Below are 20535 nucleotides of genomic sequence, written 5' to 3'. Positions count from 1 at the left end.
GCTAGACCACACAAACTCCACTCACTCGTTCTGTACAACAGGGCTAGAACACACAAACTCCACTCAATCACTCTGTAAAACAGGGGTAGAACACACAAACTCCACTCACTCACTCTGTAAAACAGGGCTAGAACACACAAACTCCACTCACTCACTCTGTGGAACAGGTGGAGAACACACAAACTCTACTCACTCACTCATTAGAACAGGGGTAGAACATACAAACTCCACTCACTCACTCTCTAGAACAGGGCTAGAACACACAAACTCCACTCACTCACTCTGTAGAACAGGAGTAGAACACACAAACTCCACTCACTCTGTAGAACAGGGGTAGAACACACAAACTCCACTTTGTAGAACAGAAGTAGAACACACAAACTCCACTCACTCGTTCTGTAGAACAGGGCTAGAACACACAAACTCCACTAACTCACTCTTTATAACAGAGGTAGAACACACAAACTCCACTCACTCACTCTGTAGAACAGGGGTGGAACACACAAACTCCACTCACTCACTCTGTAGAACAGAGGAAGAACACTCAAACTCCACTCACTCACTCTGTAGAACAGAGGAAGAACACTCAAACTCCACTCACTCACTATGTAGAACAGGGGTAGAACACACAAACTCCACTCACTGTGTAGAACAGGAGTAGAACACACTAACTCCACTCACTCACTCTGTAGAACAGGTGTAGAACACTCAAACTCCACTCACTCACTCTGTAGAACAGGGGAAGAACACACAAACTTCACTCACTCACTCTGTAGAACAGGAGTAGAACACACAAACTCCACTCACTCACTCTGTAGAACAGGGCTAGAACACACAAACTCCACTCACTCACTCTGTAGAACAGGGGAAGAACACTCAAACTCCACTCACTCTGTAGAACAGGGGAAGAACACACAAATTCCACTCACTCACTCTGTAGAACAGGGGTAGAACACACAAACTCCACTCACTCACTCTGTAGAACAGGGCTAGACCACACAAACTCCACTCACTCGTTCTGTACAACAGGGCTAGAACACACAAACTCCACTCACTCACTATGTAGAACAGGGGTAGAACACACAAACTCCACTCACTGTGTAGAACAGGAGTAGAACACACAAACTCCACTCACTCACTCTGTAGAACAGGGGAAGATCACTCAAACTCCACTCACTCACTCTGTAGAACAGGGCTAGAACACACAAACTCCACTCACTCACTCTGTAGAACAGGTGTAGAACACTCAAACTCCACTCACTCACTCTGTAGAACAGGGGAAGATCACTCAAACTCCACTCACTCACTCTGCAGAACAGGAGTAGAACACGCAAATTCCACTCACTCACTCTGTAGAACAGGGGTAGAACACACAAACTCCACTCACTCACTCTGTAGAACAGGGGAAGAACACACAAACTCCACTCACTCGTTCTGTACAACAGGGCTAGAACACACAAACTCCACTCAATACCTCTGTAGAACAGGGGTAGAACACACAAACTCCACTCACTCACTCTGTAAAACAGGGCTAGAACACACAAACTCCACTCACTCACTCTGTGGAACAGGTGGAGAACACACAAACTCTACTCACTCACTCTTTAGAACAGGGGTCGAACATACAAACTCCATTCACTCACTCTGGAGAACAGGGGAAGAATACACAAACTCCACTCACTCACTCTGTAGAACAGGGCTAGAACACACATACTCCACTCACTCACTCTGTAGAACAGGGGTAGAACACACAAACTCCACTCACTCACTCTCTAGAACAGGGCTAGAACACACAAACTCCACTCACTCACTCTGTAGAACAGGAGTAGAACACACAAACTTCACTCACTCTGTAGAACAGGGGTAGAACACACAAACTCCACTTTGTAGATCAGGAGTAGAACACACAAACTCCACTCACTCGTTCTGTAGAACAGGGCTAGAACACACAAACTCCACTAACTCACTCTTTATAACAGAGGTAGAACACACAAACTCCACTCACTCACTCTTTAGAACAGGGGTGGAACACACAAACTCCACTCACTCACTCTGTAGAACAGGGGAAGAACACTCAAACTCCACTCACTCACTCTGTAGAACAGGGGAAGAACACTCAAACTCCATTCACTCACTCTGTAGAACAGGGGTAGAACACACAAGTCTACTCACTCACTCTATAGAACAGGAGTAGAACACACAAACTCCACTCACTCACTCTGTAGAACAGGGCTAGAACACACAAACCCCACTCACTCACTCTGTAGAACAGGGCTAGAACACACAAACTCCACTCACTCACTCTGTAGAACAGGGCTAGACCACACAAACTCCACTCACTCGTTCTGTACAACAGGGCTAGAACACACAAACTCCACTCAATCACTCTGTAGAACAGGGGTAGAACACACAAACTCCACTCACTCACTCTGTAAAACAGGGCTAGAACACACAAACTCCACTCACTCACTCTGTGGAACAGGTGGAGAACATACAAACTCCATTCACTCACTGTGTAGAACAGGTGTAGAACACACAAACTCTACTCACTCACTCATTAGAACAGGGGTAGAACATACAAACTCCACTCACTCACTCTGTAGAACAGGGTTGGAACACACAAACTCCACTCACTCACTCTGTAGAACAGGGCTAGAACACAAAAACTCCACTCACTCACTATGTAGAACAGGGGTAGAACACACAAACTCCACTCACTGTGTAGAACAGGAGTAGAACACACAAACTTCAATCACTCACTCTGTAGAACAGGAGCAGAACACGCAAACTCCACTCAATCACTCGGTAGAACAGGGGAAGAACACACAAACTCCACTCACTCACTCTGTAGAACAGGAGTAGAACACACAAACTCCACTCACTCACTCTGTAGAACAGGGGTAGAACACACAAACTCCACTCACTCGTTCTGTAGAACAGGGCTAGAACACACAAACTCTACTCACACTCACTCTGTAGAACAGGGCTAGACCACACAAACTCCACTCACTCACTCTGTACAACAGGGCTAGACCACACAAACTCCACTCACTCACTCTGTAGAACAGGGCTAGACCACACAAACTCCACTCACTCGTTCTGTACAACAGGGCTAGAACACACAAACTCCACTCAATACCTCTGTAGAACAGGGGTAGAACACACAAACTCCACTCACTCACTCTGTAAAACAGGGCTAGAACACACAAACTCCACTCACTCACTCTGTGGAACAGGTGGAGAACACACAAACTCTACTCACTCACTCTTTAGAACAGGGGTAGAACATACAAACTCCATTCACTCACTGTGTAGAACAGGTGTAGAACACACAAACTCCACTCACTCACTCTGTAGAACAGGGGAAGAACACTCAAACTCCACTCACTCACTCTGTAGAACAGGAGTAGAACACGCAAACTCCACTCACTCACTCTGTAGAACAGGGGTAGAACACACAAACTCCACTCACTCACTCTGTAAAACAGGGCTAGAACACACAAACTCCACTCACTCACTCTGTAGAACAGGGGAAGAACACACAAACTCCACTCACTCACTCACTCTGTAGAACAGGGGTAGAACACACAAACTCCACTCACTCACTATGTAGAACAGGGCTAGACCACACAAACTCCACTCACTCTGTACAACAGGGCTAGAACACACAAACACCACTCACTCACTCTGTAGAACAGGGGTAGAACACACAAACTCCACTCACTCACTCTGTAGAGCAGGGCTAGAACACACAAACTCCACTCACTCAGTCTGTAGAACAGGAGTAGAACACACAAACTCCACTCACTCTGTAGAACAGGGGTAGAACACACAAACTCCACTCTGTAGAACAGGAGTAGAACACACAAACTCCACTCACTCTGTACAACAGGGCTAGAACACACAAACTCCACTCTGTAGAACAGGAGTAGAACACACAAACTCCACTAACTCACTCTTTAGAACAGGAGTAGAATACACAAACTCCACTCATTCACTCTGTAGAACAGGGGTAGAACACACAAATTCCACTCACTCACTCTGTAGAACAGGGCTAGAACACACAAACTCCACTCACTCTGCAGAACAGGAGCAGAACACACAAACTCCACTCACTCACTCTGTAGAACAGAAGCAGAACACACAAACTCCACTCACTAACTCTGTAGAACAGGAGTAAAACACACAAACTCCACTCATTCACTCTGTAGAACAGGGGAAGAACACACAAACTCCACTCACTCACTCTTTAGAACACGGGTATAACACACAAACTCCACTCACTCACTCTGTAGAACAGGGGTAGAACACACAAACTCCACTCACTCGCTCTGTAGAACAGGGCTAGAACACACAAACTCCACTCACACTCACTCTTTAGAACAGGGGTAGAACACACAAACTCCACTCACTCACTCTGTAGAACAGGGCTAGAACACACAAACTCCACTCACATTCACTCTGTAGAACAGGGCTAGAACACACAAACTCCACTCACACTCACTCTTTAGAACAGGGGTAGAACACACAAACTCCACTCATTCACTTTGTAGAACAGGGCTAGAACACACAAACTCCACTCACTCACTCTGTATAACAGGGGTAGAACACACAAACTCCACTCACTCACTCTGTAGAACAGGGCTAGACCACACAAACTCCACTCACTCGTTCTGTACAACAGGGCTAGAACACACAAACTCCACTCACTCACTATGTAGAACAGGGGTAGAACACACAAACTCCACTCACTGTGTAGAACAGGAGTAGAACACACAAACTCCACTCACTCACTCTGTAGAACAGGTGTAGAACACTCAAACTCCACTCACTCACTCTGTAGAACAGGGCTAGAACACACAAACTCCACTCACTCACTCTGTAGAACAGGGGAAGAACACACAAACTCCACTCACTCGTTCTGTACAACAGGGCTAGAACACACAAACTCCACTCAATACCTCTGTAGAACAGGGGTAGAACACACAAACTCCACTCACTCACTCTGTAAAACAGGGCTAGAACACACAAACTCCACTCACTCACTCTGTGGAACAGGTGGAGAACACACAAACTCTACTCACTCACTCTTTAGAACAGGGGTCGAACATACAAACTCCATTCACTCACTCTGGAGAACAGGGGAAGAATACACAAACTCCACTCACTCACTCTGTAGAACAGGGCTAGAACACACATACTCCACTCACTCTGTAGAACAGGGGTAGAACACACAAACTCCACTCACTCACTCTCTAGAACAGGGCTAGAACACACAAACTCCACTCACTCACTCTGTAGAACAGGAGTAGAACACACAAACTTCACTCACTCTGTAGAACAGGGGTAGAACACACAAACTCCACTTTGTAGATCAGGAGTAGAACACACAAACTCCACTCACTCGTTCTGTAGAACAGGGCTAGAACACACAAACTCCACTAACTCACTCTTTATAACAGAGGTAGAACACACAAACTCCACTCACTCACTCTTTAGAACAGGGGTGGAACACACAAACTCCACTCACTCACTCTGTAGAACAGGGGAAGAACACTCAAACTCCACTCACTCACTCTGTAGAACAGGGGAAGAACACTCAAACTCCATTCACTCACTCTGTAGAACAGGGGTAGAACACACAAGTCTACTCACTCACTCTATAGAACAGGAGTAGAACACACAAACTCCACTCACTCACTCTGTAGAACAGGGCTAGAACACACAAACCCCACTCACTCACTCTGTAGAACAGGGCTAGAACACACAAACTCCACTCACTCACTCTGTAGAACAGGGCTAGACCACACAAACTCCACTCACTCGTTCTGTACAACAGGGCTAGAACACACAAACTCCACTCAATCACTCTGTAGAACAGGGGTAGAACACACAAACTCCACTCACTCACTCTGTAAAACAGGGCTAGAACACACAAACTCCACTCACTCACTCTGTGGAACAGGTGGAGAACATACAAACTCCATTCACTCACTGTGTAGAACAGGTGTAGAACACACAAACTCTACTCACTCACTCATTAGAACAGGGGTAGAACATACAAACTCCACTCACTCACTCTGTAGAACAGGGTTGGAACACACAAACTCCACTCACTCACTCTGTAGAACAGGGCTAGAACACAAAAACTCCACTCACTCACTATGTAGAACAGGGGTAGAACACACAAACTCCACTCACTGTGTAGAACAGGAGTAGAACACACAAACTTCAATCACTCACTCTGTAGAACAGGAGCAGAACACGCAAACTCCACTCAATCACTCGGTAGAACAGGGGAAGAACACACAAACTCCACTCACTCACTCTGTAGAACAGGAGTAGAACACACAAACTCCACTCACTCACTCTGTAGAACAGGGGTAGAACACACAAACTCCACTCACTCGTTCTGTAGAACAGGGCTAGAACACACAAACTCTACTCACACTCACTCTGTAGAACAGGGCTAGACCACACAAACTCCACTCACTCACTCTGTACAACAGGGCTAGACCACACAAACTCCACTCACTCACTCTGTAGAACAGGGCTAGACCACACAAACTCCACTCACTCGTTCTGTACAACAGGGCTAGAACACACAAACTCCACTCAATACCTCTGTAGAACAGGGGTAGAACACACAAACTCCACTCACTCACTCTGTAAAACAGGGCTAGAACACACAAACTCCACTCACTCACTCTGTGGAACAGGTGGAGAACACACAAACTCTACTCACTCACTCTTTAGAACAGGGGTAGAACATACAAACTCCATTCACTCACTGTGTAGAACAGGTGTAGAACACACAAACTCCACTCACTCACTCTGTAGAACAGGGGAAGAACACTCAAACTCCACTCACTCACTCTGTAGAACAGGAGTAGAACACGCAAACTCCACTCACTCACTCTGTAGAACAGGGGTAGAACACACAAACTCCACTCACTCACTCTGTAAAACAGGGCTAGAACACACAAACTCCACTCACTCACTCTGTAGAACAGGGGAAGAACACACAAACTCCACTCACTCACTCACTCTGTAGAACAGGGGTAGAACACACAAACTCCACTCACTCACTATGTAGAACAGGGCTAGACCACACAAACTCCACTCACTCTGTACAACAGGGCTAGAACACACAAACACCACTCACTCACTCTGTAGAACAGGGGTAGAACACACAAACTCCACTCACTCACTCTGTAGAGCAGGGCTAGAACACACAAACTCCACTCACTCAGTCTGTAGAACAGGAGTAGAACACACAAACTCCACTCACTCTGTAGAACAGGGGTAGAACACACAAACTCCACTCTGTAGAACAGGAGTAGAACACACAAACTCCACTCACTCTGTACAACAGGGCTAGAACACACAAACTCCACTCTGTAGAACAGGAGTAGAACACACAAACTCCACTAACTCACTCTTTAGAACAGGAGTAGAATACACAAACTCCACTCATTCACTCTGTAGAACAGGGGTAGAACACACAAATTCCACTCACTCACTCTGTAGAACAGGGCTAGAACACACAAACTCCACTCACTCTGCAGAACAGGAGCAGAACACACAAACTCCACTCACTCACTCTGTAGAACAGAAGCAGAACACACAAACTCCACTCACTAACTCTGTAGAACAGGAGTAAAACACACAAACTCCACTCATTCACTCTGTAGAACAGGGGAAGAACACACAAACTCCACTCACTCACTCTTTAGAACACGGGTATAACACACAAACTCCACTCACTCACTCTGTAGAACAGGGGTAGAACACACAAACTCCACTCACTCGCTCTGTAGAACAGGGCTAGAACACACAAACTCCACTCACACTCACTCTTTAGAACAGGGGTAGAACACACAAACTCCACTCACTCACTCTGTAGAACAGGGCTAGAACACACAAACTCCACTCACATTCACTCTGTAGAACAGGGCTAGAACACACAAACTCCACTCACACTCACTCTTTAGAACAGGGGTAGAACACACAAACTCCACTCATTCACTTTGTAGAACAGGGCTAGAACACACAAACTCCACTCACTCACTCTGTAGAACAGGAGTAGAACATACAATCTCCACTCACTCACTCTGTAGAACAGGGGTAGAACACACAAACTCCACTCACTCACTCTGTAGAACAGGAGTAGAACACACAAACTCCACTCACTCACTCTGTAGAACAGGAGTAGAACACACAAACTCCACTCACTCTGTGGAACAGGAGTAGAACACACAAACTCCACTCACTCACTATGTAGAACAGGGGTGGAACACACAAACTCCACTCCCTCACTCTGTAGAACAGGGCTAGAACACACAAACTCCACTCACTCACTCTGTAGAACAGGGGTAGAACACACAAACTCCACTCACACTCACTCTGTAGAACAGGGGTACAACACACAAAATCCACTAATTCACTCTGTAGAACAGGGCTAGAACACACATTCTCCACACACTCACTCTTTAGAACAGGGGTAGAACACACAAACTCCACTCACTCACTCACTCTGTAGAACCGGGGTGGAACACACAAACTCCACTCACTCACTATGTAGAACAGGGCTAGACCACAAAAACTCCACTCACTCTGTACAACAGGGCTAGAACACACAAACACCACTCACTCACTCTGTAGAACAGGGGTAGAACACACAAACTCCACTCACTCACTCTGTAGAACAGGGGTAGAACACACAAACTCCACTCACTCACTCTGTAGAACAGGAGTAGAACACACAATCTCCACTCACTCACTCTGTAGAACAGGGGTAGAACACACAAACTCCACTCACTCACTCTGTAGAACAGGGGTAGAACACACAAACTCCACTCACTCTGTGGAACAGGAGTAGAACACACAAACTCCACTCACTCACTCTGTAGAACAGGGGTGGAACACACAAACTCCACTCCCTCACTCTGTAGAACAGGGCTAGAACACACAAACTCCACTCACTCACTCTGTAGAACAGGGGTAGAACACACAAACTCCACTCACACTCACTCTGTAGAACAGGGGTACAACACACAAAATCCACTAATTCACTCTGTAGAACAGGGCTAGAACACACATTCTCCACACACTCACTCTTTAGAACAGGGGTAGAACACACAAACTCCACTCACTCACTCACTCTGTAGAACCGGGGTAGAACACACAAACTCCACTCACTCACTATGTAGAACAGGGCTAGACCACACAAACTCCACTCACTCTGTACAACAGGGCTAGAACACACAAACACCACTCACTCACTCTGTAGAACAGGGGTAGAACACACAAACTCCACTCACTCACTCTGTAGAACAGGGGTAGAACACACAAACTCCACTCACTCACTCTGTAGAACAGGAGTAGAACACACAATCTCCACTCACTCACTCTGTAGAACAGGGGTAGAACACACAAACTCCACTCACTCACTCTGTAGAACAGGGGTAGAACACACAAACTCCACTCACTCTGTGGAACAGGAGTAGAACACACAAACTCCACTCACTCACTCTGTAGAACAGGGGTGGAACACACAAACTCCACTCCCTCACTCTGTAGAACAGGGCTAGAACACACAAACTCCACTCACTCACTCTGTAGAACAGGGGTAGAACACACAAACTCCACTCACACTCACTCTGTAGAACAGGGGTACAACACACAAAATCCACTAATTCACTCTGTAGAACAGGGCTAGAACACACATTCTCCACACACTCACTCTTTAGAACAGGGGTAGAACACACAAACTCCACTCACTCACTCACTCTGTAGAACCGGGGTAGAACACACAAACTCCACTCACTCACTATGTAGAACAGGGCTAGACCACACAAACTCCACTCACTCTGTACAACAGGGCTAGAACACACAAACACCACTCACTCACTCTGTAGAACAGGGGTAGAACACACAAACTCCACTCACTCACTCTGTAGAACAGGGGTAGAACACACAAACTCCACTCACTCACTCTGTAGAACAGGAGTGGAACACACAATCTCCACTCACTCACTCTGTAGAACAGGGGTAGAACACACAAACTCCACTCACTCACTCTGTAGAACAGGGGTAGAACACACAAACTCCACTCACTCTGTGGAACAGGAGTAGAACACACAAACTCCACTCACTCACTCTGTAGAACAGGGGTGGAACACACAAACTCCACTCCCTCACTCTGTAGAACAGGGGTAGAACACACAAACTCCACTCACTCACTCTGTAGAACAGGGGTAGAACACACAAACTCCACTCACACTCACTCTGTAGAACAGGGGTACATCACACAAAATCCACTAATTCACTCTGTAGAACAGGGGTAGAACACACAAACTCCACTCACTCACTCTGTAGAACAGGGCTAGAACACACAAACTCCACTCACTCAGTCTGTAGAACAGGAGTAGAACACAAAAACTCCACTCACTCTGTAGAACAGGGGTAGAACACACAAACTCCACTCTGTAGAACAGGAGTAGAACACACAAACTCCACTCACTCTGTACAACAGGGCTAGAACACACAAACTCCACTCTTTAGAACAGGGGTACAACACACAAAATCCACTAATTCACTCTGTAGAACAGGGCTAGAACACACATTCTCCACACACTCACTCTGTAGAACAGGGCTAGAACACACAAACTCCACTCACTCACTCTGTAGAACAGGAGTAGAACACACAATCTCCACTCACTCACTCTGTAAAACAGAGGTAGAACACACAAACTCCACTCACTCACTCTGTAGAACAGGGGTAGAACACACAAACTCCACTCACTCTGTGGAACAGGAGTAGAACACACAAACTCCACTCACTCACTCTGTAGAACAGGGGTGGAACACACAAACTCCACTCATTCACTCTGTAGAACAGGGGAAGAACACACAAACTCCACTCACTCACTCTTTAGAACACGGGTATAACACGCAAACTCCACTCACTCACTCTGTAGAACAGGGGTAGAACACACAAACTCCACTCACTCGCTCTGTAGAACAGGGCTAGAACACACAAACTCCACTCACTCACTCTGTAGAACAGGGGTAGAACACACAAACTCCACTCATTCACTTTGTAGAACAGGGCTAGAACACACATTCTCCACACACTCACTCTGTAGAACAGGGCTAGAACACACAAACTCCACTCACTCACTCTGTAGAACAGGAGTAGAACACACAATCTCCACTCACTCACTCTGTAGAACAGGGGTAGAACACACAAACTCCACTCACTCACTCACTCTGTAGAACAGGGGTAGAACACACAAAATCCACTAATTCACTCTGTAGAACAGGGCTAGAACACACATTCTCCACACACTCACTCTTTAGAACAGGGGCAGAACACACAAACTCCACTCACTCACTCACTCTGTAGAACAGGGGTAGAACACACAAACTCCACTCACTCACTATGTAGAACAGGGCTAGACCACACAAACTCCACTCACTCTGTACAACAGGGCTAGAACACACAAACACCACTCACTCACTCTGTAGAACAGGGGTAGAACACACAAACTCCACTCACTCACTCTGTAGAACAGGGCTAGAACACACAAACTCCACTCACTCAGTCTGTAGAACAGGAGTAGAACACAAAAACTCCACCCACTCTGTAGAACAGGGATAGAACACACAAACTCCACTCTGTAGAACAGGAGTAGAACACACAAACTCCACTCACTCTGTACAACAGGGCTAGAACACACAAACTCAACTCTGTAGAACAGGAGTAGAACACACAAACTCCACTAACTCACTCTTTAGAACAGGAGTAGAATACACAAACTCCACTCATTCACTCTATAGAACAGGGGTGGAACACACAATCTCCACTCACTCCTTCTGTAGAACAGGCCTAGAACACACAAACTCCACTCACTCACTCTGTAGAACAGGGCTACAACACGCAAACTCCACCGACTCTTTAGAACAGGAGTAGAACACACAAACTCCACTCACTCTGTAGAACAGGTGGAGAACACACAAACTCCACACACTCACTCTGTAGAACAGGGCTAGAACACACAAACTCCACTCACTCACTCTGTGGAACAGGTGGAGAACACACAAACTCTACTCACCTACTCTGTGGAACAGGTGGAGAACACACAAACTTTACTCATTCACTCTGTAGAACAGGGCTAGACCACACAAACTCCACTCACTCGTTCTGTACAACAGGGCTAGAACACACAAACTCCACTCACTCACTCTGTAGAACAGGGCTAGACCACACAAACTCCACTCACTCGTTCTGTACAACAGGGCTAGAACACACAAACTCCACTCACTCACTCTGTAGAACAGGGGTAGAACACACAAACTTCACTCACTCACTCTGTAAAACAGGGCTAGAACACACAAACTCTACTCACTCACTCTTTAGAACAGGGGTAGAACATACAAACTCCATTCACTCACTGTGTAGAACAGGTGTAGAACACACAAACTCCACTCACTCGTTCTGTAGAACAGGGGAAGAATACACAAACTCCACTCACTCACTCTTTATAACAGAGCTAGAACACACAAACACCACTCACTCACTCTGTAGAACAGGGGTAGAACACACAAACTCCACTCACTCACTCTGTAGAACAGGGCTAGAACACACAAACTCCACTCACTCAGTCTGTAGAACAGGAGTAGAACACAAAAACTCCACCCACTCTGTAGAACAGGGATAGAACACACAAACTCCACTCTGTAGAACAGGAGTAGAACACACAAACTCCACTCACTCTGTACAACAGGGCTAGAACACACAAACTCAACTCTGTAGAACAGGAGTAGAACACACAAACTCCACTAACTCACTCTTTAGAACAGGAGTAGAATACACAAACTCCACTCATTCACTCTATAGAACAGGGGTGGAACACACAATCTCCACTCACTCCTTCTGTAGAACAGGCCTAGAACACACAAACTCCACTCACTCACTCTGTAGAACAGGGCTACAACACGCAAACTCCACCGACTCTTTAGAACAGGAGTAGAACACACAAACTCCACTCACTCTGTAGAACAGGTGGAGAACACACAAACTCCACACACTCACTCTGTAGAACAGGGCTAGAACACACAAACTCCACTCACTCACTCTGTGGAACAGGTGGAGAACACACAAACTCTACTCACCTACTCTGTGGAACAGGTGGAGAACACACAAACTTTACTCATTCACTCTGTAGAACAGGGCTAGACCACACAAACTCCACTCACTCGTTCTGTACAACAGGGCTAGAACACACAAACTCCACTCACTCACTCTGTAGAACAGGGCTAGACCACACAAACTCCACTCACTCGTTCTGTACAACAGGGCTAGAACACACAAACTCCACTCACTCACTCTGTAGAACAGGGGTAGAACACACAAACTTCACTCACTCACTCTGTAAAACAGGGCTAGAACACACAAACTCTACTCACTCACTCTTTAGAACAGGGGTAGAACATACAAACTCCATTCACTCACTGTGTAGAACAGGTGTAGAACACACAAACTCCACTCACTCGTTCTGTAGAACAGGGGAAGAATACACAAACTCCACTCACTCACTCTTTATAACAGGGGTAGAACACACAAACTCCATTCACTCACTGTGTAGAACAGGGGTAGAACACACAAACTCCACTTTGTAGAACAGGAGTAGAACACACAAACTCCACTCACTCGTTCTGTAGAACAGGGCTAGAACACACAAACTCCACTAACTCACTCTTTATAACAGAGGTAGAACACACAAACTCCACTCACACTCACTCTGTAGAACAGGGCTAGAACACACAAACTCCACTCACTCTGTAGAACAGGGGTAGAACACACAAACTCCACTCACTCACTCTGTAGAACAGGGGTGGAACACACAATCTCCACTCACTCACTCTGTAGAACAGGGCTAGTACACACAAACTCCACTCACTCTGTAGAACATGGCTAGAACACTCAAACTCCACTCACTCACTCTGTACAACAGGAGTAGAACACACAAACTCCACTCACTCTGTAGAACAGGGGTAGAACACACAAACTCCACTCACACTCACTCTGTAGAACAGGGCTAAAACACACAAACTCCACTCACTCACTCTGTACAACAGGAGTAGAACACACAAACTCCATTAACTCACTCAGTAGAACAGGGCTAGAACACACAAACCCCACTCACTCACTCTGTAGAACAGGAGTAGAACACACAAACTCCATTAACTCACTCAGTAGAACAGGCCTAGAACACACAAACTCCACTCACTCACTCTGTAGTACAGGGCTAGAACACACAAACTCCACTCACTCACTCTGTAGTACAGGGGTAGAACACACAAACTCCACTCACTCTGTAGAACAGGGCTAGAACACACAAACTCCACTCACTCTGTAGAACAGGGGTAGAACACACAAACTCCTCTCACTCACTCTGTAGAACAGGGCTATGGGTCTCTGTGTGATGAGTCTAAGGGTCTCTGTGTGATGAGTCTGTGGGTCTCTGTGTGATGAGTCTATGTATTAATGTTGAACTTTTTACGCACCGTACGTAGCCAACCGTGTTACACACACGTGTCCACACACACACACGTGTCCACACACACACACACGTGTCCACACACACACACATCTGTATCTACACACACACACACACGTGTGCGCACACAAAGATAAAGATCCCCCGTATAGCCTTAACAGACTGTAGGGGCAAGTGCTGTTAGCGAGCACCTATGAAGGCCAGAACGTTACACGAGGGGGTGGGTGGCCAGCACCACGCCCGACCACACCGCACCAGGTACTCATTTGAGGCTGAGTCGACCTAGGGGAGGCCCGGGACCGGTTCAGATAATCGTCACTGGTGTTGGCCGTGAGCGGGAATCGAACCCGGGTCGCCAGGTTCATAGCGCAGCGTAGCGCTAACCGCTACACTATCGCTCCCCACACACACGTGTACACATACACACGTGTACACACACACACGTGTACACATACACACGTGTAAACACACACACGTGTACACACACACACACACGTGTGTCTACACACACACGTGTACACACACACACGTGTACACACACACACACACGTGTACACACACACACACGTGTAACTACACACACACACACGTGTACACACACACACGTGTACACACACACGTGTACACACACACATGTAACTACACACACGTGTACACACATACACACACGTGTACACACACACGTGTACACACACACGCGTGTACACACACACTCGTGTACACACACACACGTGTACATACACACACACGTGTACACACACGTGTACACACACACACGTGTAACTACACACACACGTGTACACACACACGTATACATACACACATGTAAACACACACACACGTGTACACACACACACACGTGTAACTACACACACACGTGTACACACACACGTGTACACACACACGTGTACACACACACACGTGTACACACACACACGTGTACACACACACGTGTAACTACACACACACGTGTACACACACACACGTGTACACACACACACGTGTACACACACACGTGTACACACATACACACACGTGTACACACACACACGTGTACATACACACACGTGTAACTACACACACACGTGTACACACACACACACGTGTACACACACACACGTGTACACACACACACGTGTACACACACATGTAACTACACACACGTGTACACACGTGTACACACACACACACGTGTACACACACACACGTGTACACACACACACGTAACTACACACACGTGTACACACATACACACACGTGTACACACACACACACGTGTACATACACACACGTGTACACACACACACGTGTACACACACACACACGTGTACACACACACGTGTACACACACACACGTGTAACTACACACACACGTGTACACACACACACGTGTACACACACACACTTGTACACACACACACGAGTACACACACACACGTGTAACTACACACACGTGTACACACACACACACGTGTACACACACACACGTGTACACACACACACACGTGTAACTACACACACGTGTACACACACACGTGTACACACACACACTTGTACACACACACACGTGTAACTACACACACGTGGGTGATGCAGGCAGCGATGCCTCTCCTTCCCGCGTCTGCTCGCCCTGGGAGACAGCGAGACGACGATCCGAACAGGAGCCAACAGGAGCCTGTAGGAGCCTGTAGGATTCTGTAGGAGCCTATAGGATCCTGTAGGAGTCTGTAGGAGCCAGTAGGAGCCTGTAGGAGGAGCCTGTAAGAGCCTGTAGGAGCCAGGAGCCTGTAGGAGCCAGGAGCCTGTAGGAGCCGGTAGGAGCCTGTAGGAGCCAGTAGGAGCCAGCAGGAGGAGCCTGTAGGAGCCAGGAGCCTGTAGGAGCCGGTAGGAGCCTGTAGGAGCCAGTAGGAACCAGCAGGAGGAGCCTGTAGGAGCCAGTAGGAGCCAGCAGGAGGAGCCAAGAGGAGCCAGCAGGAGGAGCCTGTAGGAGCCAGTAGGAGCCAGTAGGAGCCAGCAGGAGGAGCCTGTAGGAGCCTGTAGGAGCAAGCAGGAGCCAGTAGGAGCCAGCAGGGGCCAGGAGGAGCCTGTAAGAGCCTGTAGGAGCCTGTAGGAGCCAGCAGGAGGAGCCTGTAGGAGCCAGCAGGGGCCAGTAGGAGCCTGTAGGAGCAAGCAGGAGCCAGTAAGAGCCAGCAGGGGCCAGGAGGAGCCAGCAGGGGCCAGGAGGAGCCTGTAGGAGCCTGTAGGAGGAGCCTGTAGGAGCCAGTAGGAGCCTGTAGGAGCCTGTAGGAGCCAGTAGGGGCCTGTAGGAGCCTGTAGGAGCCTGTAGGAGCCACCACGGATCCCCAGCCGCGTGCAGCTCCACTTCACGGACAGGGAGAGCGAATGCCGTCACAACCCCAACACCACCACCAGCACCACCACCCCCACTATCACCACCACCACCACCCTCATCATCACCACCCCCACCACGACCACCCCCACTATCATCACCACCACCACCACCCCCATCACCACCCCCATCATCACCACCCCCACTATCACCACCCCCACTATCACCACCACCACCCCCAACACGACCACCACCCCCATCACCACCCCCACTATCACCACTACCACCACCACCCCCATCACCACCCCCACTATCACCACTACTACCACCCTCATCATCACCACCCCCACCACGACCACCACTCCCACCATCACCCCCACCACCACCCCCACCATCACCATCACCACCACCATCACCACCATCACCACCCCCATCACCACCACCCCCACCACGACCACCACCCCCACCATCACCCCCACCACCACCCCCACCATCACCATCACCACCATCACCACCACCATCACCACCATCACCACCACCACCATCACAACCATGACCACCACCATCACCCCCACCACCACCCCCACCACCACCCCCACCATCACCACCATCACCACCACCATCACCACCACCACCACCACCCTCACCAACAATAACAACAACCGCCATTCGCACACTAAGTGGCGGTGACGTCACCACGACGCTTGTGCCAGGCTATGTGCACCTTGAGGCCACGTGAAGTGTCAAACGCCCGCTGGCAGGAGGTCATGGGGCAGACCCAGCAGGTGCCACGGGTCGACTGACTGAGATGACTGGCTGATGCACCACCTGTGCCCCCTACTGTGCCAACCTGCTGTGCTTTAGCCACCCAGAGCCCCGCTCGTTGTTATGAGCGTCGCTCCTCCGCCCTCCGTTGTTGTTGGAGGGCGACTGCCTCCAACTGCCCAGTAGCAGCGTCCTTCACGAGCCTCCTCCACAGAGGCCGATCTTGACACCGCTGGTACCAGTCATCGGCAAGTCCACTCAGCTCCACGTCCTCCTGTACCACATCACTCCATCTCTTCTCTAGTCCGTGCCGCGCCCGTTTATTCCCCTCAATCCGGCCGAACAAAAGCTTTTTCAGCATGCGGTGGCTGGACATGCGGGCTACATGACCCAGCCAACGCAGCCGTGCCCGCCGGAGGAGCTCACCGATGGGACCTTGCCCGGATCTTTCAAGGATTTGTGAGCTCCTCACACAATCCAGTCTGGTTAAACCCAGGATGGATCGTAGGCAGGCTAGCCAAACATTATTCTAAACAGCGAAGATGTTCCATTAGGGGGGTCCACGTTTAGCAAGCGTAGAGAAGAGAGGGAATGACCGTGGCCGAGAAGACCTGAAGCTTAGTGGGGAGCGACAGACCAGGTAGCTTCCACACAGCGTTACGCAACCGATGAAAGATATTGCCGCTCGACTGATTCGGAGTGAGAGCTCTGCTGTTAAACCGGAGCGGGTCATAAGCACACTGCCCAGGTATGGGAAACTCTCCACAACTGCCCCATCACCGATTGGGAGTTGTGGGGGTGGAGTGTCCGATGGTATAATATACCCAGGCAGGTGCTTAGTTTTGGTGGGGCTGATGGTAAGGCCCCATCTCTTAGTGGCAGGCTCCAGTTTCAGCAGCAGCACCTCCAACTCCTCCTCTGAATGAGCAGCTATTACCAAATCATCAGCAAACAAAACGTGGTTGACCAATAAGGGAATCGATCAGCCTCCTATTCTATCTGTACCAAATGGAAATTCCTCTGGTACAGCTATTGAAGGCTTCACAAACAACGTGGTCAAAATAGATGTTAAATAATGTGGGAGCCAGAGGACATCCCTGTCCCACCCCAAGGTGTACAGGGAATGGCTCCGACTCCCGACCACGTAGTTTTACCCGGGCCCGCTCACCATAATGAAGGTCCTTAATGATCGTGAGCAGAGGGTCAGGGACTCCGAAAGCACGAAAAACAACCCAGAGCCCAGGCCTACTGATGGTATCATAGGCCTTGACCAGGTCAATAAAGCAGAGATGTAGGTCTTGTTGGAATTCCCTACACCTCTGCTGTAGCAGACGGACAGAAAATGTGGCATCTGTGCAGGACCGCCCTTTCCTGAAACCGCATTGGGGTTCCGCAAGCCTCTCCTCAGCGTGCCTGGCAAGGCGATGTTGAATAATCCTTGCCAGGACCTTTCCCGGCACACTGAGGAGTGAGATGCCCCTGTAGTTGTTACAGTCTGTGCGGTCCCTCTTCTTAAAGAGGGGGACCACCAGGGCATCCTTCTAATGCTGCAGAACACGTCCAGTGGTCCTGACTGTTGTTATGATGTCATGTAGGGCAGTCTGTGCACAAATGCCACCCTCCCTTAGCATTTCGCTTGGGAGACCATCTCTGCCCGGTGCCTTTCCTGGTCTCAGACTATGGATCGCCTTCAGTACTTTCTCAACAGATGGCACCTCAGCCAGCCACTCACAGGGGGTGACTTCCTCCTCCAATATTTGAGGCACTGCAGCCTCGGCAGGGTCATCCCCACTTTGTGCCACGATGATTTCCTGCCTGAGGGATTTCCCTCCCCCAGGACCTCACAAAAATGCTCAGCAAATCTGCAAACCTGTTCCTGGGGGACGGAGAGTGGATCACAATTCTTTCCTATAATTATGGTAATATGTGTGGTGCTGCAGGTTACTTTTTTGATAGAATTAAAGAGCGATTTGTGATCGCGGGCCATTGAGGCAGACTCCATCTCCTCAGCAATCCGCGACCACCACCCATCATTGCAGCACCTCATGGCTCTCCAAACCTCCGAGCGAAGGCTGCGGTAAGCATGCTCATTCTCTAACGTGGGATTCTGTAGCCGTTGACAGTGGGCCTGTCGCTTTTTCTCAGCCAGCCTGAACACCTCCTCTGTCAGCCAGGTTCTCTGGGGAGGTCTGGACCGCGTACCCAAAGCAGCCATTGCGGCTGCATGAGTCACAGTCCTAAACCTCACCCATTTACCCTCGACATCAGGACGAGTGGGGGACAATGTCAACCCCAGCTGCAAGCGATGATGAAATTCTTGTTTGCAACTTTCATCAGCTTGCTGAGACCAGGCCACTGTGGGTGTGAATGGGATCATGGGTGTACACCCACCACCGGAGTGGAAGAATGGCAGGCGCATCTTACAGATGACTAGTCGATGGTCAGAGGGCAGATCAGCTCCACGGTAGGTCCTGGTATCAAGGACATCGGCTCGCATCCGCTGGTCCGTCACTATGTAGTCCAGCAGATGTTCTTGCTTAGACCCGGCATGCATCCATGATGTTGTGTGGATGCGCCGATGCCGGAACAGCGTGTTGGTAATTACAATCCCATGGACTACACAACAATCTAGCAGCCTCCAACTGTTGATATTGAGCTGATCTGGCCCATGCCTTCCGATCTCTCCAGACCAGGTGGTAGCATCATGACCAACTCGGGCATTGAAGTCACCCAACAAAATGACTCTATCCCGAGGGGCCACTTTAGCCAGCAACTGTGACAGGAGGTCATAGAAGGCATCTGACTCATCGGCTTTACCTGCATCCCTCCACGGATGTTCATCTTCAGTGGGGGCATAAGTAACCACGACCACCA

The sequence above is a fragment of the Petromyzon marinus genome, chromosome 74 (genome assembly GCF_048934315.1).
Source record: "Petromyzon marinus isolate PM22_M1 ecotype Great Lakes invasive population chromosome 74, UKy_Petmar_22M1.pri1.0, whole genome shotgun sequence".
Lineage (NCBI taxonomy): Eukaryota > Metazoa > Chordata > Hyperoartia > Petromyzontiformes > Petromyzontidae > Petromyzon > Petromyzon marinus.
The sequence above is the reverse complement of the archived record's forward strand: the minus strand, read 5'-3'. Positions refer to the sequence as shown.